The 22,674-nt window shown below is 41.3% G+C and overlaps 1 protein-coding gene across 2 annotated transcripts in view; it reads left to right on the top strand.

The window, feature by feature from the left end:
• Positions 1-22,674, top strand: part of LOC146627064 (thyroid hormone receptor alpha-B-like) — a 156,438-nt gene that overhangs the window by 45,506 nt on the left and 88,258 nt on the right. For both annotated transcript variants that reach the window (XM_085361580.1, XM_085361582.1), the window contains one exon: positions 17,111-17,185. The gene's annotated coding sequence lies outside the window, so the exon portion shown is untranslated. The remainder of the gene's footprint in view (positions 1-17,110; positions 17,186-22,674) is intronic.

Genomic DNA, 22,674 nt, shown 5'->3' with positions numbered 1-22,674 from the left:
AAAACCAGTGGTTGGCGAGTGATTGCATTGGATTTCTTTACTGTTTGGGACTGATTGCAAATTGTTGTGGTGACCAATTTTGGCCACAAGGCAATCATGCAGGTTGTGCATTTCTATGCAGGGAAGGAGGCATCTTATTCCATCTATGGAGACCAACAGATTTTGGAGCTTCAGTGTCAATAAATATGTAAAAATCTTTCATGTGTTTTATAGCATAATGAACTGCAAGTTCTAATTTGAATGGTGACGTGAATGACATTCAGCTCAGGGTTGATGTTTTCATTCAGGACTGTGGCTGCTCCTCAGTTGCAAAGCCTCTTGCTAAAAATCTGGTCGTTAATGAAATTAACAAGCTTCAAGATTGAAAAGTCGATGTCACGTGCTCATCATTGTCTCCAACCGCTGTTTTCTCTAGTGTAACTGCAGCCTCATGCAAACTTCACCCACTCTCTGTGTTGGTTTATCACACTCGTAAAACTTTTGCACCACAGTTTTGCCCCGTTTCTTCCTCTTTGTAATCGTATCTGCAGAGACCAAAGTTGGCACATGCAAAACTTGAAAGAGAGTGAAACCTTGTATTTCTCTGCTTTGCACTTTCAAGTATGGAAAGAGCCACAAAATAGCCCCCCCCCCCCCCCCCCCCCTCCCCCGCATCTGAAAAGAACCAAGCTCAAAGCTATAAACAGGAAAGTGCTTAACACAGTCTGTGTGTGTGTGTGTGTGGTGGGGATTTCTGTTGATAACATAATTTTGCTGACATAAAGATCTGTGAAGTTAAGGTTTTGTATGTTGGAGTTTTCCGTAAAGTGAGCATCTCAGCCGCTTTGCATGTCCTTCCTGTAAACATCTCCCATTGAGATTAAGATTGATAGCTTGAAGCACTTTCCAGTTTAAGAGCTCAGTATTATCTGAAAGGTTCTGATGCCAAAGCGATAAATTACTTTTTCAACAACATTTAATTAAAAAAGCAAAGGTTCTGGTTAATGTTGTCACAGCCACTTAAAAAACAAGACCCCTGTAAACTGATGTGTATAATGTAGAATGCTATTCATGTACACATTTAAACACAACAGACTCTGACCAAAGGATTGCACTGGTGGTAATTAAAGCGATAATGTTTTACATGCGAAAACCCAACTGAAGTCCAAGAGCTTCATTTTTTACTTTTTTAATGTTTTTTATGTCTCAAATATCGCAGACAGACGCTGAACGTGTAGAGTAGGACAACAATTGCAATAGTGTGATAACCTATTAAAAGGTCTAGTTTGGTGACAGATTTTGCTCTTCCTACCTGATCAGCTCAGTCCTTGCATGCATGGCGCTTGGTAACAGTCAGGTCAGTATAGAATCTGAATTATCAGCCTCGTCAGCCCGCTAACAGAGCTGGAGTCTGCTGGTTCAGCGATCCCATGCGCTAACATGAACTCGGATTCTTTCTCCATCTGTTTGTGTTTTTCCAAAGATCCCGTAGAAACGTTGGATATTGGGTTGAGTATCGATGCACTGCTCAATTAAGGTGGTATGTACGTATGTGACGGTGTGTCAGAAAGGAGGGATGAGTACGACTCAAACAACTGAAATTTTTTATCATACAAAAGTACAGTTCTTCATTATTTTATTGGATTTGCTATAGTTACTGTATTGTTTTATTTTATATTTTTAAACCAGGTGATTCTGAGGAAATAAATTGGGATAGAATCACAGATTTTCTATAGAGTGACTCTAAGGACCAATACATTCATATTTAGATGTACTAGCCGGGAGTCCAAGAACAGCATTTTGAAGCAATTGTAACGTCACAGTAGCTTCTGACAGGACTTTAAATATTCTGCATTAGGGTTAAAACTCTGGATATGCAGTGAAGTTTAGTTGAGGTAGAAATAAACTGTTTTCAGGATTTCCACACAGATAGTTTGCCTCTGTGGACCTGCAGGCAGAAGTTTTGATCGTTTTACCTGGCCCCCGTCATGCCGTCAGTATCGTAAGAGCTCAGAGACAAATGAAAACTCAACAACGGGTTGACCTTTACAATTTAACAGAGATGCGTTACAAACCTTGTGTATGAGTTTGCACTGCAGTTCAAAAAAATAACCAGTATTTCAATATGTCGTGCATATCATGGCTCAAGAGTTGGCAGTTCGTCTTGTAATCAGAAGGTTGCCGGTTCGAGCCCCGGCTCCGACAGTCTCGGTCGTTGTGTCCTTGGGCGGGACACTTCACCCGTTGCCTACTGGTGGTGGTCAGAGGGCTCGGTGGCGCCAGTGTCCGGCAGCCTCGCCTCTGTCAGTGCGCCCCAGGGCAGTTGTGGCTACAATGTAGCTGCCATCACCAGTGTGTGAATGTGTGGATGACTGGATGTAGTGTAAAGCACTTTGGGGTCCCTAGGGACTAAGACTACGTCCACACGTACCCGGGTATTTTTGAAAACGCAGATTTTTCTATGCGTTTGCACCTTTCGTCCACACATAAACGGCGTTTTTGGTCACTGATAACGGAGATTTTTAAGAACTCCGGCCAGGGTGGATATTTTTGAAAACTCAGTTTTTGCATTTACGTGTGGACGAGAAAAACGCAGCGTCAAAGGTGTGCGCCTTTTTTGACGTCACACTGTGCGCCACGTTATTGTTTCGGTGAAATGAATTTCTACAATACTGTTACTTGTACTCTCTGCAGTGTTTAAATGCTTACATATACACACACAGTTACTGTCCCTCCACACATACGACTCAGTTCTGCTTCTATGCCCCATCTTTGGCTACGTTCACACTGCAGGTCTTGATGCTCAATTCCGATTTTTTGATCAAATCCGATTTTTTTTGTCTGCTCGTTCACACTACAAATAAAATGCGACAGCAAACGCGCTCTAGTGTGAACGCTCAAAGCGGCCCGCATGCGCAAAAGAAGATGTCACACACAACGCGCTCTGTTTAGACCAAGAGCAAACAGTATTGTTTGACTGATGGCCCTTAATATAAAGACTTCGGACTTCACGTTTCCCAATTTTTGCTTTAAGTTATTTTGTTATTTACATAATAATATAAATAACCTAATAATGATCCTTATTGCTGTTTAAGAGAGGAGCGGTGCTTCAAAGGATAGCTGCAGATTTCTGTCAGAATCTGCAGATTATACAGTACAAATAAAATGTTTACGTTGTCTTCCCAACAGTTTCACTGACATCTCGCGATGTCTTCTCGGGCGCTTCTCTGGTGCTGATAATTGGCTTCAGTCTTGTGTCGGTGACGTAAAAGGCGGATTTAATGCGACCTGACCGTTCAAACAGCAGTCGCTTTCTAAAACATCGGATATGTATCGGATTCAGTACCACATACGAAAGTGACCCAGATCGGATTTGAAAATATCGGATTTGCGCCGTTCACACTGTCATAGCATGATCGGATATGGGTCGCATAGGGTCAAAAAGATCGGATTTGATGCGCTTTCGCCTGCAGTGTGAACGTAGCCTTTGTTTACTATTTCCCACCGAGGCTTCTAGACTTCTGATTGGCCAACATTTCTACACGGTTAGGAATATATCGCCACCTGTTGCTGTGGCATGTTCCTAGCAGCGTTTTCCTTCATTTCTGCCTTTACGTGTGGATGGGATTATCTTTTAAAACGAAAACGGAAAATCTCCGTTTTTAAAAATACCCGCGTACGTGTGGACATAGCCTAAGTAAAGCGCTATACAAATACAAGCCATTTTACTATTAACCATTCAGTACACTAAAAGCTTATTGTGCTCAGTATCACAACATTAGGTAAACATTTAGTTGCTTCAGGTTTAAACGCAGATGCAGATTTACATGAAGTGGGCTATGCTTGTGTGGTTTAGATTAGAGTTTTGCTCCAGCTCTTTCATCTTTGCTCTCTAGAAACGTCTGTCAGACTCGGCTCTTCTTCGTGAAGAAAATGAAAGCAGTGTTCAGTGTGGTTGGTTCATGTGGTTACATTAATGCTGCCATTTTAAGGGTGTATTTATGTTTGTGCACGTATTTTAGGTTTGAATAATGTATTTAATACAGACTGATTATGTATTTATCAGAACTCCAGCATTAAAGCTTGCTGCTTCATTCATGGTGTGATTTCTTGTACGCATGGCTACTCTTAAAAATCTGTAGATACTCCACTTCTGCTTTTCTGAGTGACATCACAGTCCCCGGGGTCTATTCTACAGAAAATTTGATGTGAACAGTGCGTCACTCTGTGCATGTGTGTTTGTTGATACAGCTGAAAGGAGGACAGTTTCAGTTTATTAAAAAAATGGAGAATGGGGAGAAGAGTTTTCTTATTATGCAGCGATAAACACAGAGATAGCGTATCCTTTGCAATGTGTGACAACATGTGATGAGTCACATGGTTTCTCGCTGTTTTGTGTGGCTGAATGCGGCGAATGACCTCAAACGTCAACTCCTAATTGTCACTGATTGTGCTATAAAACGTCACGGATTTAAAAGGGAGTTTATTATGCACATATGTATCAAAGCTTAAAAACAGTGGCTTCTATACAGATGCCCACGTGAATGCAGTGAGTCGGTGTGTGCTCTGGGTACATGTGGCGACGTTTCAAAGGTTAGTTGGATTTGTGAAATTACAGTCAGCAAACTTTTGAATGTTAAAGTCATCATGTGGTGGAATCTGCAGCATCAGACGAGTCTTCAAGTCTCCCAGCCTCTCATCACATATGTTCTTAAGGCACTAACTGAAGAACTGCAGCATGCTGGGTTATGTTAATGACATGGCTGCACAAAGGAACTGTCTGCTTTAATTATGGAAGTGTTGGACTCCTGGCTTCTGCTCTTGTTTCTTTTTTCCCCTCGTCTTCTTCCGCGCACTTCCTTCCCCTTTTTCAACCGCTTCCCACTGTCCTTTGATTTTCCCCTCCCCTGCACAGTGAGGAGAGGTGGGCTAATCCTCTGTATCAAATGTGTCACCTACTCTAAGCAGGAATGAATAGGCCCTAGATTACCACCAGACACTAATCGCATTTAGCCTTCCCGATGATAGCTTCTGTTCCGGGTTGGGCACTGAGGCCCGTGTTATTTGACGCATGCCTTGAGTTTTGTTCGGATGCAGCTGTTGTCATGCACCTGTTGTGCGTCTTCCTTCCTTTTTTCTTCCTGAATTCTGTGGAGGTCATTGTGGGATTATAAATTCAAGGTTTGCACAGATGGAGGTGAGTTTGGTTTACATAGGCACAAAAGCCTATAGAACTGCTGTTGCGACAGTGCAGACAACTATGTTTGAAGGTCCAGCAGGATCTTTCGTACTAAAAGCTGATCTGTAGCTGAGTTCTGTGCACCAATCATTTCTGAGCAGACTTTGGTCAAATGATCGCCCTGAAGATCCAAAAAAGGAAATACAGTTACACCAAAGTGCAGTTTCAAAACCACTGGCTATTGTTTGTTAGCTTTTTAACACGTATCAGCAATAACTAACTCACAAAACAGGAAGTTTCAGACCCTATGTAGAGATGCATTGATTGTAAAAGTGTGATTGCCATTTTATTTCTAAGAACTGACTGCACATATAAGCAAAAATCAACTATTCTTCAATGCAAATTGTTATAAATGTAATAAAAGAACTTATTCAACTGTATAACTCCCCCTGCAGTGAGTTACAGTTTGTCAGCTGGGTGGAGGTGATTTTAAGTGTTTGATTAGGTTTGCTGTTACAAACGTTTTCATGGTGGTCCCTCTGTGGTTTACCTTAGCGAGCTTTGTGTCTTCACTCACACTGGGGAGTTTGTAAGCTAACAAGTGTGTGCCTGCACCGATGTACGAGTGCTGAGTGTTAATGAAAGGGACAGACATATGGGAAGCTGACCTGCCAGTCAGTAGTCGGGGCCAATATTGCTCATGATCATCCGATTTGTGTCTGAAGCTCAATCAATGCATTTCTAAATACATATGCACTCGGTTACACTGATATCATGATTTCACTGGAAGCCCCAGAAAATGTGTTTTTTCCTTTGAGAGAGTTAAATAAGATCAGTTTTATGTCTGTGCTCGAGATGTTCCTGCCTAATAATTTAATAGCTGTTAAAACAATAGAAAAAGAATTCTCACACTTTGAATGGACAAAGTTAAACACGCAAACAAATATTTTGAGCTGTTATTCTCGTTTCATGTTAATAAGATGTTAGATATGACACATGCACATACAACCTTCATTCACAGAGAGAGGGAAGTAGAGCCATCTGCAGCCCCGGGCAGTGGCCAGTGTAACAAGTTTCAACTGGTACCTGCAGTTGTGCGCTGATAAACTAAACATTATATTTTCAATCGACTAATATTTCTGGCTCCAGCTAACGTCTAGTCCAGGGGTCGGCAACCTGCGTCTCCGGAGCCGCATGCGGCTCTTTAGTCCTTATAGTGCGGCTCCGCGTGGTTTGGGAAAATAAATTAGAAGTATTTAGCTGAAGTGTATTTTATTTATGTTAGTTCTTTTTTAACTTGTAGTTCTAAATTGGAAGATTATTGTGATATTGAAATAAAAAAATATTATATTCTATTATTTTTTTCATCGCTCAAAATAAGCGTCACACTCGCGGAAGCCGGTGTACCCGCCAAAACGCCGTGCATTTATCGAGACTTTCAACCCCAGGTAGGCCAATTATGGATCTTCGGATCCACATTACGTCAGCAGCTATTCTCTACCGTGATCTATGTTAAAAACAAACACCGCTCACGCCTCACAGATGACAGCTTACAGTCCTGCGTAAAGATGAAAGCCCCGATTTGCAGACGCTGTTCGGGAGCAGAAGTCCCATTGTAAACATATCACGGCAGACCCGACGATGTTTGCATGAACACGCTTTTCAGCATTTCTTTATGGACCACTTTTCACACACGGTTGCTGACGCATACAGACGGCTGTAGCTTTTCAGCTCACAGCCCGACACATACCAACACAACAGCATAGATAGCACAGATGTAAAGGCGGCGAGGCGTGGTTGCGGGCGCCGCTCAGGTGCGTCCGCCTCCCCTGCGGCGGAGCTGTAGACCACGCCCCGCCACACACATTAACCAGGTAAAATACATATTTAATCCGAATTTTGCAAATATCTATTTTTCATTTTTTAGCAGAAAAATTTTTCTATAGAAAAAAAATGGCCTTTCAGTTTCTCTAAAGCTTTGAGATTTTTGTTTTATTCTGTTTGGAGTGGAAGAGTAAGGGGGCTGTTTCTTAGCTGTGTGCTTGCGAAATATCCATAGTTGTCATAATTCTTCTCCTTAATTACACTTGAGAGGTGGAACTGCAGATTTCATTTGGAAAAAAAGGCCAATAGTAAACATACAAGGAGTTTCAACTGAGATTTTGAATATAGCTTTAATTTGACACTCGACTAAAGACGCTCTCTTGGAGATTAAAATGAACAGTTCCCCTTCGATGAGGACAAACACATTCTTTCACGTACATATTTCATACATGAGATCAGCTAAAGAGCTACACACAGCATATAAAACACACTGACAGCTCCTTGCAGTCTCTGTCAGTGTGTTTTAGATATATTGTGTTACTATATGGGTCAACATAACATAACATAAACATAACCTAATTATATCTTGGACCCATTCTTTATGCCTGTCAGGCTTTGTTTGTACTGGCTGAAGCTTAAATGAGGGCATTGTGGACATCACAACAGCCAATCTACGAACAAGCTCTGCAAATTAGTTTGGACTATAACTGCTGTGTTGTGCGGCATTGGTCCATATCCTTATGCAAATAAACTGCAGATTCATAGAAGAAAAATCACGGTGTTTGATCAGTGGTGCAGCTACCCAGACTAACTACATCCTGCCCTTTTTACAAAGCATCAAAACAGCCTGAGAATATAAATGCCAGTGACTGTACATCGCTGTAACCACTTTTTCTATATTTAGTTTAATACTGCTTAACATTAACAGTTACAGCATTTTAATTAGGCATTTCCAATGTGGTTAACTTGCACCAGCGATATAAAAGTACATTTTGTGTGTATGTTTTAGGTCATGGGTGTGATGTTTTTTTTACATCTCAATACAATATACAGAAATGCTGCTCTTTCTGTAGCCTCCATTCTCCCTTACTCCTCTTCCCAGCACATACTTCATTCTAATACAGTGTCAAGGGCACTGGAGCAAAGCTATATGCAGCTTGACCAGCAGTAAATTTTCCTTCTGTCAAGCCCTGTTCCAGTGTCTTCTCCTTATTTGCCATGACCTTCGCACTACCCTCTTTCTGTCTCCTTGAACCATGCAGCTCTGCAGGCTCTCATCAGCAAAGCCTTGTGTCACTCTCTGACTCCTCTTCCTTCTATCGCTCCTTATTGCCACCCCCTCCCCATCTCCCGTTAGTCATCCTCTCCCTGAGAGCTGTGAATTTTACGACTGCTCGTACAGTGAACCTAGTCTTCTAGACCGAGGCTAAACGACTGCCCTTGGAATGACACGTTCTCGAGCCCCAACCCAATCTATTCGTAATCTTAATAGATCGACATAGATGTATTTGGTAGAACTTTTTCTGTGTTTTCCTTTTTCTTAAATGTGCGAGGATAGTTTCTAGCATGCACATCAATGTAAAATTATTTTCTTCACAGCTGGCTTTATTATTGATTCCTGACATCAGAGGCAATATCTCCAGCTACATAGCAAAGTGTGCATTCAAATCCAAATGACATTCTGCTTTAAAATGCATGTAAAAGCTGCACAATGGAACAATTTCCCTTATCCATAATTAACATAAATTGCAGCTGGTTAAAACAGAAACAGGAAAACCTGCAAGTTTAAGTTGCTGCAAGCCTCTTTGCATGTAGATCACAACTTTATTTGTGATCTATATGTCCTAATCGAGGTCATATCTTTTCCTGCCCACTGTGTTCTGGGCAGTTCTTTCCACTGCTCTTCCTCCTTTTAACTTTTACGTTACAAGAATTGGAGAATGTTGAAGTCCCAGAAAGGAGCCAAAAGTGTAAACTTTGTGTGAACTGATTACTACAGCTGTGTACATTTAGGTTTTATTAGTTTTGTTTGTTTAAAATTTGAATTAATTTAGCTGGATAAGGCATTTTATACTAACTGTGACTCAGCATGAAGCACTCTCAAAGATGCTGGATCCTCTAAATGATACACGCAGTGTCCTTTGGTATGATCGACATGAAGCACCAAATGCTGCAGTATTAAACACTGAAGGCAAACACATCCAGCAATATAAAACTGCGACAAAGGGCCTTATGTCATATTTGGGAAGTTTTATATTTCCTTTGTTTCAGTTCACTTTTTGACACAGGTTTTGTTCTGCTGTTTGGTTTAGGCACGAATGCTTCTGGCTAGATGTAGGAACGCACCGTGACATCCTTAACCTTGGATATTGAAGAGTTACACTACAGCATGCTTTTAGATGGTATCGATACAGTGCGGATTATGAGTTCTCGCATTCCACATTGTTTCTGTTCATTCATTCATTATTGATTATTTTGCTGTGAGAGGACATAAACAGCAGGCCTGCACAGGTCTCCAGCCTGAACAGGGCTTTTTAATTATCTCTGAGTCTGAACACACATGAGAATTTCTTCTTTTTTTAAACATAAACAGCTTGAATTCAACTCAGGTGTGCAAAACCTCCATCGCCATGCATTTGATGTAAATGTGCAACTGTTAGAAAAGCATGCCAGAACGGATCAAAGGAATTGATAACTGTGGGGACAAACAGTTCATATGAAATTTCAAATGAACCACTTTTCATTTTTCTTTCGTGACCAACTGTCTACCAAGTGACAATTTACAGAAGATTGCAACTGCACACATTTCGCAGTGCATTGCACTATTTGGATGGGATCGTGGTGTAGTGGTTATCACTTTGAGCACACAGCAGATTCTGCGTTGGTTGTGGGCTTTCAGTGTGGAGCTTGCATGTTCTCACTGTCACATCCATGCAAGTTTATAGATGATCCTAAGGTGCTCATGTGTGAGAGGTACATACAACCTTTAAACTGCATATAATAAAACGCTGTGTGAATGGAACTTGGTCTGAATCACCCTGAGTACTGTAGTATCTGAATGCCAGTCCATTTTCACTCCCCGACTCTCTGTAATAATGGATATCCGGATACCTTTGCCAGACAAGTTTGTGATCCCTTAGGCTGCTGGCATGGATACTGTTAAATTGCTGCAATTGTTTGATGGAATTCTGCCTTTATGCCATTAGTGTGTGCACAGTGTGGGCATGTCTTTTTCCAGATGTTAGATTGACTCTCCTTCTTATTTTGAGTAAGTGAGATGGGTCAAGGTTAAGTGCAGTGGAAGGAGGAGATAGCATTGTTGTCAAGTGTGGGATTAGACAACTAAAGGAGCCCTGCTCATGCACACTCCACAAAGCTATTAACAGGGGCGTCTGCTTAATATCAGTCTGTTGCAGATTGATATTACACTGCACATACACTGCATTAGTAGGGTCTTCATTAGACTTTTTTTCTTTCCTTAAGCTCTATCCTAAGTACTGCAATTTACTCTTTGCTTCTTATCTCTTCTTCATGTATGTGAAGACCATTTCTGCAACTTGTGCATTCAAAATTGCCAATTGTTGATTCCAATTTTCTAAATAAAAGATCTTATAGAAGATATATTTTGGTTTTCCATATGTTAATGTGACACTTTGTACACTCAGAGTTTGAGCTCTTTATAATATGCAGTGTTTAGCCTGACGTGGCTCGGTCTGCTATGTCATAAAATTCTCCCTGAAGGCAGAACAGCGAGGCAGGATCTGATCTTTCCCATCCACCATTACTCAGTCCTGACAGGCCAGTGAATTCCCCACACCCCTCCCAGTCGGCAGTTCAAAGCCTTACATTTGCCACTAGAGAGGAGGGGGCGCCGCGTTGAACTTGGGGCCCACTGACAGAATTTACCCTCAAGATGTTTTCGGTTGAATGTCCTCTGAAGTGGGAGGACTTTTTCTGCTTCTGTTTTAAACTTCCTTGGGATCAGTGTGGACATTTCATTTGGGGAGATCACATTGGTGATTTTTCACACTTTCATGCCAAAAGCAACGGGTGCACAAATCCTGCAAAACGCAGCACTTCTTGCAGCTTGCATGAAAATTTCTTGGCCACAAGCCTCGCATCTCCAGTGCCTGTGCTCTTGCATCATTGCACATGATTGTTTTTAATAATTGGCAAATACCACTAGTTGTAAAATAAAATCCCACAATTTACTATAGTGAAAGTTTGCAGCCAGATTGTTAGAACATCATAAAGGAATTTATGAATCAGGTTTTACAGTTTTCATTTGCAAGTGTAAAGATGTGGCAGTGATATTAATTGTTTTTTTTTATTTCAGTCAGACAGCTTTGTGAAAAAAGGACAAAAAATCCAATAGAACTAGAGAAAGGACAGCAAAGAACTAAATTAAATTAAAGAAGCACAAATTATTATTGTGCTCTTATTATTTAGTATTTAGTATTTATTTATTTATTGTCATTGTCAAGAACAATGAAATTGCGTTTGGGGCTTCCATACAACCCAAAAAAAAAGAAGAAAATAATAAATACCCCTTAAAACCCAAGTGTACATATTTAACCCAGTGTGACTCCAATGCAATAAGACAATCCTTAGCAATAATGTTCGTAGAAATTCAGACAAAGACCTGAGAAACATGACAAAATACAACAATGCAACCCATTCAATATTATTGTACTGTGAGATATGATATCAGATATGATAGTTATCTATTTAAGAAAGAGGGGGGGCAGGAGGGGGAAGAGAATAAAGATATGATGCACCAATGCAGACCAGTTCATTGCTATTAAGAAGTTGGATATGGTTATTGTCCGTGAGAGGGGGGCAGAGAGTTCAGGAGCCTCACAGCCTGTGGATATTGTGTTATTATTGACATGATGTAGGGGAATGGAGGGCAGGCGTGGGTCAGATAAGCATCAAGTGATCCGTCATGGTGAGCACAAGAGTCAGCATATGAGCGATCTTATCGAAGTATCCGCATTTGGATGTTCTGGCACCCTTCCAGTCTTGGATGGATAATTGAGATCACATAATTAAATATTCCTGCCAGGAAGCTACTTTACGACATTATGCCTTTAGGTCACATACAGCTTGGGAACATTAGAACCTTAAACACCTCCCACATCTGGATCTTCTTGCAGTGTCGTAGGTATCTACGCTACATTTAATTACCGCGCTCGTATTGTTTTTACTTATGGCATCTGTGTTTGTTTTGTTAAAGGCAACCTAATTTGGTTTTCCTTATTTGTTGTCATATGTATACTGTTACAGTAGAGGATGCTCATATTGAACACAGGCAAAGTTAAGAGTCAGAGACAGACTGCTGTAAGCACTCTGTCTCTGACAGATTTTTCTGCTCTTAGGTCTGTACGATGCCAATGAAAGCAGATACTTCTATTTTGAACTCTGAATCATGCAAAGCTAGTTATTTAAGAATAAAAACATGCAGTTGAAAATGAGCCGAATAGGTTCCCTTTAACAGGAAACAGGAAGTTGCCGGTTTCAAGTTTGCTATGTTGTTATTTCATAGTTAAAGAATCTACACCTTTAAGTTTGAGGTGATTCTTCAGAATGTGCCGTCTGAAGCAAAGAAGAAAGTAGGTAATTGAAGGCAGTCCATGGTGAAAGCTGCTGAACATATGGCCTGATGTGTCCTTGGCTTTGGTTCAATCAGATCTGCGCATACGGTTTCGACCCACATCCTAAAGTGCTCAGCAGTATGTGACATTGCACTGAGGTTGGCTTAGTGCTATATAAGAAGGTGGTCCAGTCAGCGCAAATATAGCACAAGCATGTGATCAAATGGCACACGCATACGATTGAAACCCGACTTGTCACAGGACACTCGTGAACACGGGCCCAGCAAAGTTTCACATGCTCTGTGCAAAACACAAGACAGCTGTGATCATTTTATTATTCACAAAGGACATGCATTGTAGATGCAGAACATACCATGAAGTATTCTTTATTGAATATGAAGTAGGGCTGCCACAAATGATTATTTTGATAGTCGACTAGTCACCGAATATTTTTGCGATTAGTCGACTAATCAGATCATCATCCATTGAACATACAGCATACAGCTTATTGCACCAGCAGCATCTGCTCTTATATAACTATCATTAGCTTACAGCTTTAAGTGTTTAAGGTATGTGCTAACTAAAAATAAAGACAAGATGATAGTTTATTACATTTTAATGAAATTTGCAGATTGTTTTGGTGAAGTTTAATAAACTCAGTCTCGTCTGCTCCTTGCTATCTAAAATATAACAGGACACCGGAGTATATTCTCAAGCATCTCACACTTCTGATAATCAGTTGTCTGCTTGATGTTTATTCAGCTGTGTAAAAACTATAACTTTAATCTCAGCCAAACCGATTTACTCAGGAACAAATAAAATACTAAAAAAAGCCAAACAATAACATTTTTAAGTTATCTAAGTAAGTTATCATGTTTAACCTGAGTAGCAAAAGACGGCGGTGGGTTTGAAAACGATTTGCCGGGAGTCCGGTGTTCTCACCGGCTCTAGTGAGCCTTGCCCCCGGCTAGCTATCGAGCTGGTGGGTAACAGACGTCTCCAAAAACGTTGGAGCGCTTTTGAAAATATGTAGTGTCTTAATAAACTGAGCAGATATTTGAGGTTTATACAGCTACAGTCTCGCCTGAAAATATGTTAAATGTTTATTTTGTGACCCAGAAAGAATAATAAGAGTAACATTAAAACTAACTAGCTGCCGCCATTGTTGGAAACTGAGCTGGGCCACGCTATGAATCCTGGGACACAGCTTCTTCTTCTTCGGGGTTTAACGGCAGCTGGCATCCTTGTACATGCAGTGCTGCCATCTTCTGTTTCAGTCCGTTATTACACTCTTAAATCCTGCTACTTATTCCTGCGTCCTAAATCTTCAAACGACGAGTCGACTATTAAATTAGTCGTCGACGATTTTGATAGTCGACGTAATCGTGACTAGTCGACTAATCGTGGCAGCCCTAATATGAAGATTATATTATAGTTTAAGGATTACACTATTATGCAAGTAAAGTTAAAAAAAACAAAGCAAAGAAACATCTAAATTTTTAAACCCTGGTGTGAATCATCCAAAAATTTCACAGCTTCTCCATTCAGTTCTCTTACAGTTTCCACATTTTCCTTCATGCTAAGAAACCTTCTTCCTTGTGCCCCATCTTCTTTTTTTCTCTATTTTTTGCCCACACAGGCCTACAAGGGAAGAGCCCTCCAGCTAATTAAAAACTTGCCAGTGGAATTTCGCTGTGACAAAAGGAGCTATTCATGTCAGCAGGACGGTGAAAAGGCTGCGCCGGCAGCAGCGATAGCATTGCTCAGCGTTAGCAAAATGAAGAGGCTTTACTTTGAAGCTCGTCCTCTTACGAAGACACCCAAGCACTTGACTCGGTGCATTGCTGCTCTCCCTTTGCTTCTGTTTTGACATCCATTATCATCTGATGCTCTGCAGTGGGGGAGTGCAGCTTAAACTTGAGTGTCAGTAGGTCTGCGTAGCTGACCTTCAGTCTGAAGATGCTGTCCTTAATGAGTTCATCTGTTGCCTGTGAAACGTATCTGACCCATACTACATTTTTCTTTTTTGCACACAAAAAAACCCCATTATAGACTCGATCCATTTCACCGCCACGTTGTTAGTCCACCCCTCGGCTGTATCTGCAAGGTCAGAGATCCCATGTGCAAACTCAGGGAATGACCTTCGGCCTCATCTGTTAGCCAAATTAGTCATCTTTAGGGCCTTCAGTCTATCAAATTATCCACCCATACCCTCATCCATCCATCCAACCTTCCTGTTCTCTCTGCAGCAGTTTCTCCGGGAAAATTGATTCTTTACGTTAAAGCAGAGGGGAGTTCCCTCGTATGTGGTATTTTAAGTGCAACCCACACTTTCCATTGCAGACACACGTCATCGAGAGTACATTGGTAGTGGGTGATATGAATAGAATTCACTCACAGTGTATAGTACATACTCTGAAACATCACTTGAGAAAATTGAATGTGAAAGTCCATTGTTGACCTTGGCAACAGCGATTGATCCTCCTGCAGCAGATGGAATATCCTCGGTGGAAAACTCTGGAGAAAAGTATTGAGTGGACTTCAGGCTAGGAAGTATATGTCAAATTGAGATAGTATTGACATTAAATAATAAATGAGGAGAAGAGGAGGAGGAAAAGTGTCCATTTCAAGAAGCTGAAAACGCTTTTCTCCAAATCTCAACTTTCTTTAACTGACTGCAAAGTTGTCAACATCATTCTCTGACTTTTTTTGTTGACACTTTCCAGTTTTGTAGTACAGTCAGTTCAACATATGGAGACATACAAACAAAAGCATTACTTCAGGCATTTCCTATCGTAGGGGATCGTGGAGACATTAAGGGCTTCCTTCCTTCTTCAACGTCTTAAAACACTTTCAAATTTCTGTTTCCTTCCTCTTTCTAATTTTTTTTTTTTTTTTTTTTTTTACCATGAAGGGATTTTCTCATGTGTTCTTCAACCCCCTCTCTCATTCAGTTTCTCTCTTCCTCTCTTTCTCTCTTTCTATTTCCTCTTCTGCCTCTAACCTCTGTCATTGTGTGCCAAGTAGCTGTTGTAGCCAGTATGCATTCTCACATTTGTGGGCATTACTGTCCTCATGGAGCTTTATAGGGAGACAAACTGTAATGAAATGCTACAAGGATGCTGGGATGTATTTGTCAACAGTATAGTGTTGTCTACTAAAGTATTCATTTAGGTGTCACCAGAGAATAGACAAGCTGAACTAAACATCTTTCACAGCCAAACCTCAGACATTAAAATGAGACATTGCATGCTGAGTCACTGCTCCATTGCATAAAGTCGAACTTGTGCAACAGAGTTTACTTTTGTTAAGTTACTGTGGTTTTATAGGCATAAAGTAAAGCGTCATATCTGTGGAAAATTGAATATTTTGGGGAGAAATGTGTTTGAAAGAATTAATAAGTGTGAAATGACAGGATGTAGATAAGAAAGGAAGGAAAAACAAAAGATGGGCTTATGATGACACTACATGCGGAGCCATCAGGGGTTTTCCTGTCTCAAAATTGGCCTTTGGGGAGTGACTTTGCATCTAATGTTGATTGGACTGTGTGCACTAAAGGCAGTAGGTCTGTGTCATTTTATGTGACAGAAATCTGTGTCTGTTATGCTTGAATAAATGAAACCACAATCTATAAAACTGGTTAAAAATATCTAATGCCAGTGCTGAGGTTTTCTGACTAAAACCTCTTAGGAATTTTAGTGGCTAAAATTCCCCTATGTATGAAAAACCCTGGCCATATGCTGTGCAATAGTGGCTTTTGCTTTTTAACCAATTAATTGGTTAAAGTTCTTTCCCCCCTGTTCCAGTCCACATTCAGCTCTTTAGCTTGTGTACATACAGGGTTGATGTCGATCCTTTTATCTCACTTAAGTGGCCCACATAGTAGCACAAAGTTTCTAACCTGAGATGATATGTAGGTGAAGATCAGAGTCAGAGCCTGCTCCAGGAAGCAGATGTCTGCAGCATCTGTCTGATGCGAGACTTTCAACGTTCACTTCTAGTCTGACTGCAGCTAACATAAAACCAGTTATGCTAGCTGCAGGAGGACGTTTCTGCGTCCGTTACAGCATGACTGTGACACAGACCCATACATAAATGTTTGGCTTTCATGTTGGTCTCTGAGGTAAACAGGCCAAGTCTCCTGAGGCCAGAGTTAAAGAGTTAGAGAGAAAAGAGAGAGAAGGAAAAAGAAAGTGAGACGGAGTGGAAGAATGGGACAATAGAAGAAAATGAGAAGGAAAGGAGGAAAAAGGTGTGTCGAAGGAGAGTAACGTCAGGTGGTCAAAAGAAGGATGGAGTGAAAAAACTAGTTCTTCAATGTGAAAGAATGAAAGAATTGAGGAAAGGAGAGAACAAACAGAAAGGACAGCAAGAACACTGAGCCTGAGGAATGAGGACAAAGGGCAAGGAGGTGCCGTTACTGGCCTTTGTACCGTGTACCTTTGTTTGTCTTCTATATATTATATCCCTGCATCCTCCAACCACCACCTAAGCTTTTCATCCACTCTGACAATCCTCTTTTTATTTCTTCCAGAACGGAGGCAAGGCGGACTACACAACGCAAGAGGCCTGGGGAAATCATTAACTCCACGCTCGCGCAGTATGACTGGTAGGCTGTGTTCTGCCTGTCTTCTTGTGTATTTAATAAATGTATGCTTATTATGCGAGTGTACACAGCAGAGCCTCAGCGAGCCGCTGGCTTGTAGCCGGTGCTGTTTGTATAGCCGTTCATTATCTAATTGTAGCAGTGCCCACATGCCCACTTTGTCTGCTTGGTCCCACTGATCACTTGCTGGTCTGATTACATAGATGTAATTTTCACAGAGAAACGGTTCGACACGTCGGATTCACTGTGTGAAAACAATGCAGTATTATCATAATGACACAGCACCATCACCCAAATCTGCAGCTCTCCTCTGCTCCGCAGAGCTTTATGGCGAGTTTTTCTCTCACACCATGTCTGCAGCTCTCGAGAAACCCGTTGTGCGCTACCTGATCCACAGACAGTAAGCAGGCAAAGTTGAAGGCTTCCGCAGTGGAGTGGCTGGAAGCTAGAAAGCCAGATATTTCCCTCAGGGGTTGATTGGGAATAAAAGCAATACAAGAGAGACTGGAAATAAATAATAGATTCTGCAGTCGGTGTTTTTCATGTCGAGTTGATGATAACGTTGCGTTCCTGTGCTTCCACTTCCAACGATTGGGAGGAAAACAAGCATTTAATTCCTCTAAATTTTTTGAAATGTCAGTAGGATCACTGTGGATTGCTCTGTAGTGTTTAAAAGTACACAGCAAAAGAGCGTTGACTGTTATTTATGTGTGTGTGTGTTTTCTTTTTGGAATGTCTAACCTCTTTAGATCACCATTGCTTTTATTAATTAAAGACTGCCAAACAGGGGACTGACTTCATTGGTATTCTGGAGCTTTGTTTCTTTTGTTCCTAGCTTGACAAGCTGTGTCTGCTGCTCGTGTAATTTTCAACTCTCGTCTCAATATTTCATCCAGTTCTTCTTGACCAAAGGGGAAAATCCCCCACTAATGTGCCACCTAATGTCATGGATTGGACTATTAACAAGTGTGTGCAGACTGACTGATTTATGTAAACATATTCATCTGTCAGAGGAAGAAGAAGCTCAAGCACCTGATGATTTGACACTTGTTTTGCATCACGTTTGCGCCATCATCCTTCACTGTGAGTCGTGTCTCGTCGTAATGACAGAACTGAATATTCGGGACTTTTAAGTTTCCTTCTGACTGGAGGGGATGTCTATAAAATATTTTCCATTCTTTGTCTTACAAATATTAATCAGCAGCAGTACATTCATCTGCTGCAGATCATTTATATCTGACAGAGCTGTCACACATCTTTTAAGGTCTTATTGGCTGGAATAACACTAGATAATAAATTGATCATCCAAGTAAATCAGCTGATCTTACTGCCAGGCTCGTCGGGTGATGGCTCAGCTGATACCTTCTATACACGCAGTTGGGTAATGTCATATAGGAAGTGATCGCTGCCTATCCTTGCTACTTCCTGCTTTTTCATGTCTGACACTGATGTGACATTTGACATTGATGTCTGCTCTGTTCACAGTTTCTGAAAAATATATCTGTTTAGTTGTTGCAGTGTTCTGGTAGGTTATAAATATGCAAATATGTACGGTGGATTTGTGTACGTTGACAGTTGTATTTAAATTTGTTTGAGTCATTCAAAGATTAGTTTTGGGTCAAAGGTCTCCCTTCCTCTCCCGTCCTTTCCTCTCCCCTTTCTGCACAGCTGGGGAGAAAGGGGAAGCATATAATTGCAGTTTAATCCTCTAAGTCCCTGCAGAGGAGGGAGGCAATGCATAGCGGCATGGACAGAAGAAGACAGAACAGCCATCGGAGTTGTTTGGACAGATGTTTGCAAGCCAAATGGGGACTCCTGTCAGTCACAGGCTGAAAGTGTGCATGTTAGATGGACACGTAATGTCGGAGCATTTGTAACAACAAAAGAATATTGAACATTTGACTGACTCGTTGTTTGGTAGCTTTTGCGATCAATATACACCTCAGGAGAAGTATTCTTTTATACTCTGAGCTTTTCTCACTTCTATTTCTTAATTTTAGTGAAGAGGAGACAGTAGAGCAGGGAGATGGAGCATCAGATGGCCTTGGGTTAGAATCAAAACCAGGCATCTGCATTTGGCCCCCTGTTCAACCACTGAGCGAAAACAATACCCCAGTAGAAGGGAAAAAAAAGTCTGTTTTAAGCATTGACTTGTGTTGTAACTGATTATGATACTGCTGTAAATAATTGACATTCAGGATGCTCATCCTCGAAGGTTCGTGATTCAGGTTGAGAGATTGGTTAAACTGTCCAACAACCAGGTATGCCAGGGGTGTCCAGGAATCTGTGTCCTGCAGGTTTTAGATATCACCCTGGGTCAACACACCTGAATCAAATCAGTTCATTACCAGGATTGAAAGCCTATTTGACTCAGAAAATCCTGCAGATTTGACTGATCACTTGGTTTATTAGTTTGGCATGTGTAATAAAATATTAAGGTAAACGATTCTTTGAAAGGCATCCAAAAACATACAAGGTATGTTTGCTCGTCAAACCGAACCTTCATCAGTCATAAGAAAAGTTATTTTTGTTATAGCGTAAAGCAAACCTGCAGTAAGCAGCCATCCATCTGATATACATTCTGCATCCTGGATATGGGAGTATGTGTTTACTTGCTCACCTAAGCTATAGAATATATAGCAGCTGCAATAGAAAATGAAACCCTGTACTCTATATCATCCAGTGAAGGTAGAAGCCTCAGGTTGTAAAACATGCTCCCCTGTCAGGACAGCCTTTTCTGTCATAATGATCCGCACTGTACTGCATTTCTGTGTATGCTGTAATTCCAGAATATGTGTGAAGGAGGAGAGATTTAGTCAGCAGGGAAGAAAAATTGGTGAGCAGGACATTTTAGAAGGTGTTTTTAGCCCCAGGAAGCGTGTCTTTGAGAACTGGAGTGGGGGCAGTGAAGGCTTTAGCTACACTTTAAGGTTCAGGGGTTATGTGTGCATGTTTGTCTGGTGGGGTTACTCCATGTATAAGCGCAGCCATGTGTTTATGTGAATATGTATCTTTAAGTGCTTGTGTGTCTTCAAGTGGAGGCAATCGGGGAGCGTTAGGCAGGGGTACAGGGAGGCGAGGAGGGCGAATCCGTCTCCCATCACTTGGCTACAGGCAAGCGTTCTTAGCACCTCGTAAATCTCACCTGCTGCTACAAGACTGCTGCTGACATAGCTGCTATAGTGCGTACTGTACTCACAAACATTCGTGCACACATGTGGTGTACATGCACATTTCGTAGAGCGTGTTGCATGCAGCACCAGAGTCGGTCATGTCAGCAGCAGGAGTGAAATTGGGAAAATAAAGTGATGTATAATCTGTCTGTTAGCGTTCCATGTTGGAAAATGGCATCTTTTATTGGAAGTGGTTTCTGTTGGAGCAAAGAGGAACAGCTGCTGAACTGAAAATAAGAAAATCCAGCTGTGCTCCATCTAGTCCTGTTATATTTTCTTTACTCTTTAGTTACATTGATGAATGATATATATGCGCTTGCAAATTTTCAACCTTTTGAAAGCGGTTCTTACTAAAGTTCTTACTAAGCTTAAAGGCGATTTCCAGTCAGATCTTATTTTCTTATAACTCTTATTAGCTGTAATGACACTGCAAGACGATACGTGATTGTAGGTTTTGGTTTTGTAAAGGAGCCAAAAGTTGAGAAAGATTACCAACGCTGCTTCGTTTTCAGTTTCAGTTTTGCCCTTCAAATAGATTTGACTTGGTAGTTTGAGCCTAAGCTCAAGCATCAGTGTCTTGAACCTCGTTATAATCAACGACTCTTAACCAGTGTGGACACTCTGCATATCTCGTCTGTTCTCCTTGCAGTACGTTCCCACTCACGAAAACACGTTTTTACTACAATGCAGTTGTGGTGCATCGTGGTAACCACAGATGTCAGAAGTTAAACCCTATTGCAGCACAGATTCCACTACTTGCACGGCGTTGCAAAAGCTTACAACTAAGTCAGTTTAAAATGAACAATTAATTACACATTATGACTTAAACATGGACTCCAAGAAGCTGGCAGCCACAAATCTCTGAGGTACCCATCTAAAGACAGGCATGATAGATTACTGCTAGTATTCTCACTGTGCTGTTTTTGCTGTTGTCTTTGAACATCAATTCTCAAACCTCCAAAAACCACATGCAGACAACCGACATTGGCTACATCTCTGGAAGTGTCTGTGGGTATCTGTCAGCTGGACTAACTAGCTGTCTGCTGCCACCCTGTCCACAGCTCATTGATTACTGAAACCCCCTCTGCTCAGAGGCTATTTGCTAGTGGCTCAGGGGGGCAATGGTTTCCTGGCAAACAGAGTGCGTCCGGGCTAAACTGAGCTCTTTTTTTTTCATACCCTGACAGACGTTTGCTAAATGAGAGATCGAATACATTAGCGCAGAAGGTACACATTTGCGACTGCTGCACTTTGCCGATGCTGCTCGTGTTTTCGAGTGAACATGGTTATTTGCAGTTGTCGTACACAAGCGAGGCCTGATTATGTGGTGCTCGAAGACCAGACTCATTCATTTTCCCTGTGGCATTTTGATATGTGTTTGTGGATGTCATCTCTCTGACCGCACCGCTACTTTTAGATGCTTTTTTTTTTTTTTTTACTTGGGAGGAGGGGTTACCATCTATTTCTACACACAGTTGGCATTAATGATCTGTTATGTTAGCCACTAGCAGTGGTACCTTTGGTCTGGCATCCTGTCGATACACTGTGTATATATAAATCAAGCTGAGCTCAAGGTTAAACATTTTATGTGTGTGTTGGCTGCTTTCTGTGCTGCTGGTGCTGAAATCTGGACAATAAATGGCCTCAGTCAGGACGTTTGCATAGCCTAATTAGCATGAATAAAGTTGGCCTTTTACTTTAATTTTTGCTGTCAGCAAAGTCTGTCTCCATACTTTCTAACTTCTCTTCCGTGTCTGTGGTGCTCTTGTCTTGCCTGTTAGTTCCTACTATTTAGGACAAATGTATATTATTTAAGTTTAAATAAAATGTTAATTTATCTCCTAAAATAGCTGACCCCTCCATCTTTTAGAAAACTGTCAAGCAGTAGTAATTTATTGGTGGATCAGTGGCAGACCTCCTGCTGTGAGTACTGGGACGTTGCCCTGTGGCTTCAGGGTCACTTTGACCTGCCGAGCAGTCAACTTGACCAGCAATAAAATAGTAAGTAGAAATTAGCTAAATCCACAGATCTCATGCAACTCCCTCATTCTTGGTGCCCCTGCACGTCAGTGATGCACACAGAGGTGCAACCAGGTCTACTTCTTTACAGGCTTCTTTACGGATAGATTAACCAATAGACTCTCACATCCACGATGATACAGACGCTGTACTGGTGTGTTGTGGTGAAGAGAGTGCTGAGGCTCCCTTGGCGAACACACCGTGAGAAGTTTGATTATTTAGGAGGGACTCTGAGTAGAACCACTACTCCTCTACTTGAAGGAGGCGGTTGAGGTGGTTCTGCGTCTGACTAGGATGACT

Source organism: Diplotaxodon limnothrissa, linkage group LG8, assembly GCF_057381915.1.
Source record: "Diplotaxodon limnothrissa isolate DT_005_m linkage group LG8, D_limnothrissa_male_GT1.1, whole genome shotgun sequence".
NCBI lineage: Eukaryota > Metazoa > Chordata > Actinopteri > Cichliformes > Cichlidae > Diplotaxodon > Diplotaxodon limnothrissa.
This window is presented reverse-complemented; position numbering and strand designations above follow the sequence as displayed.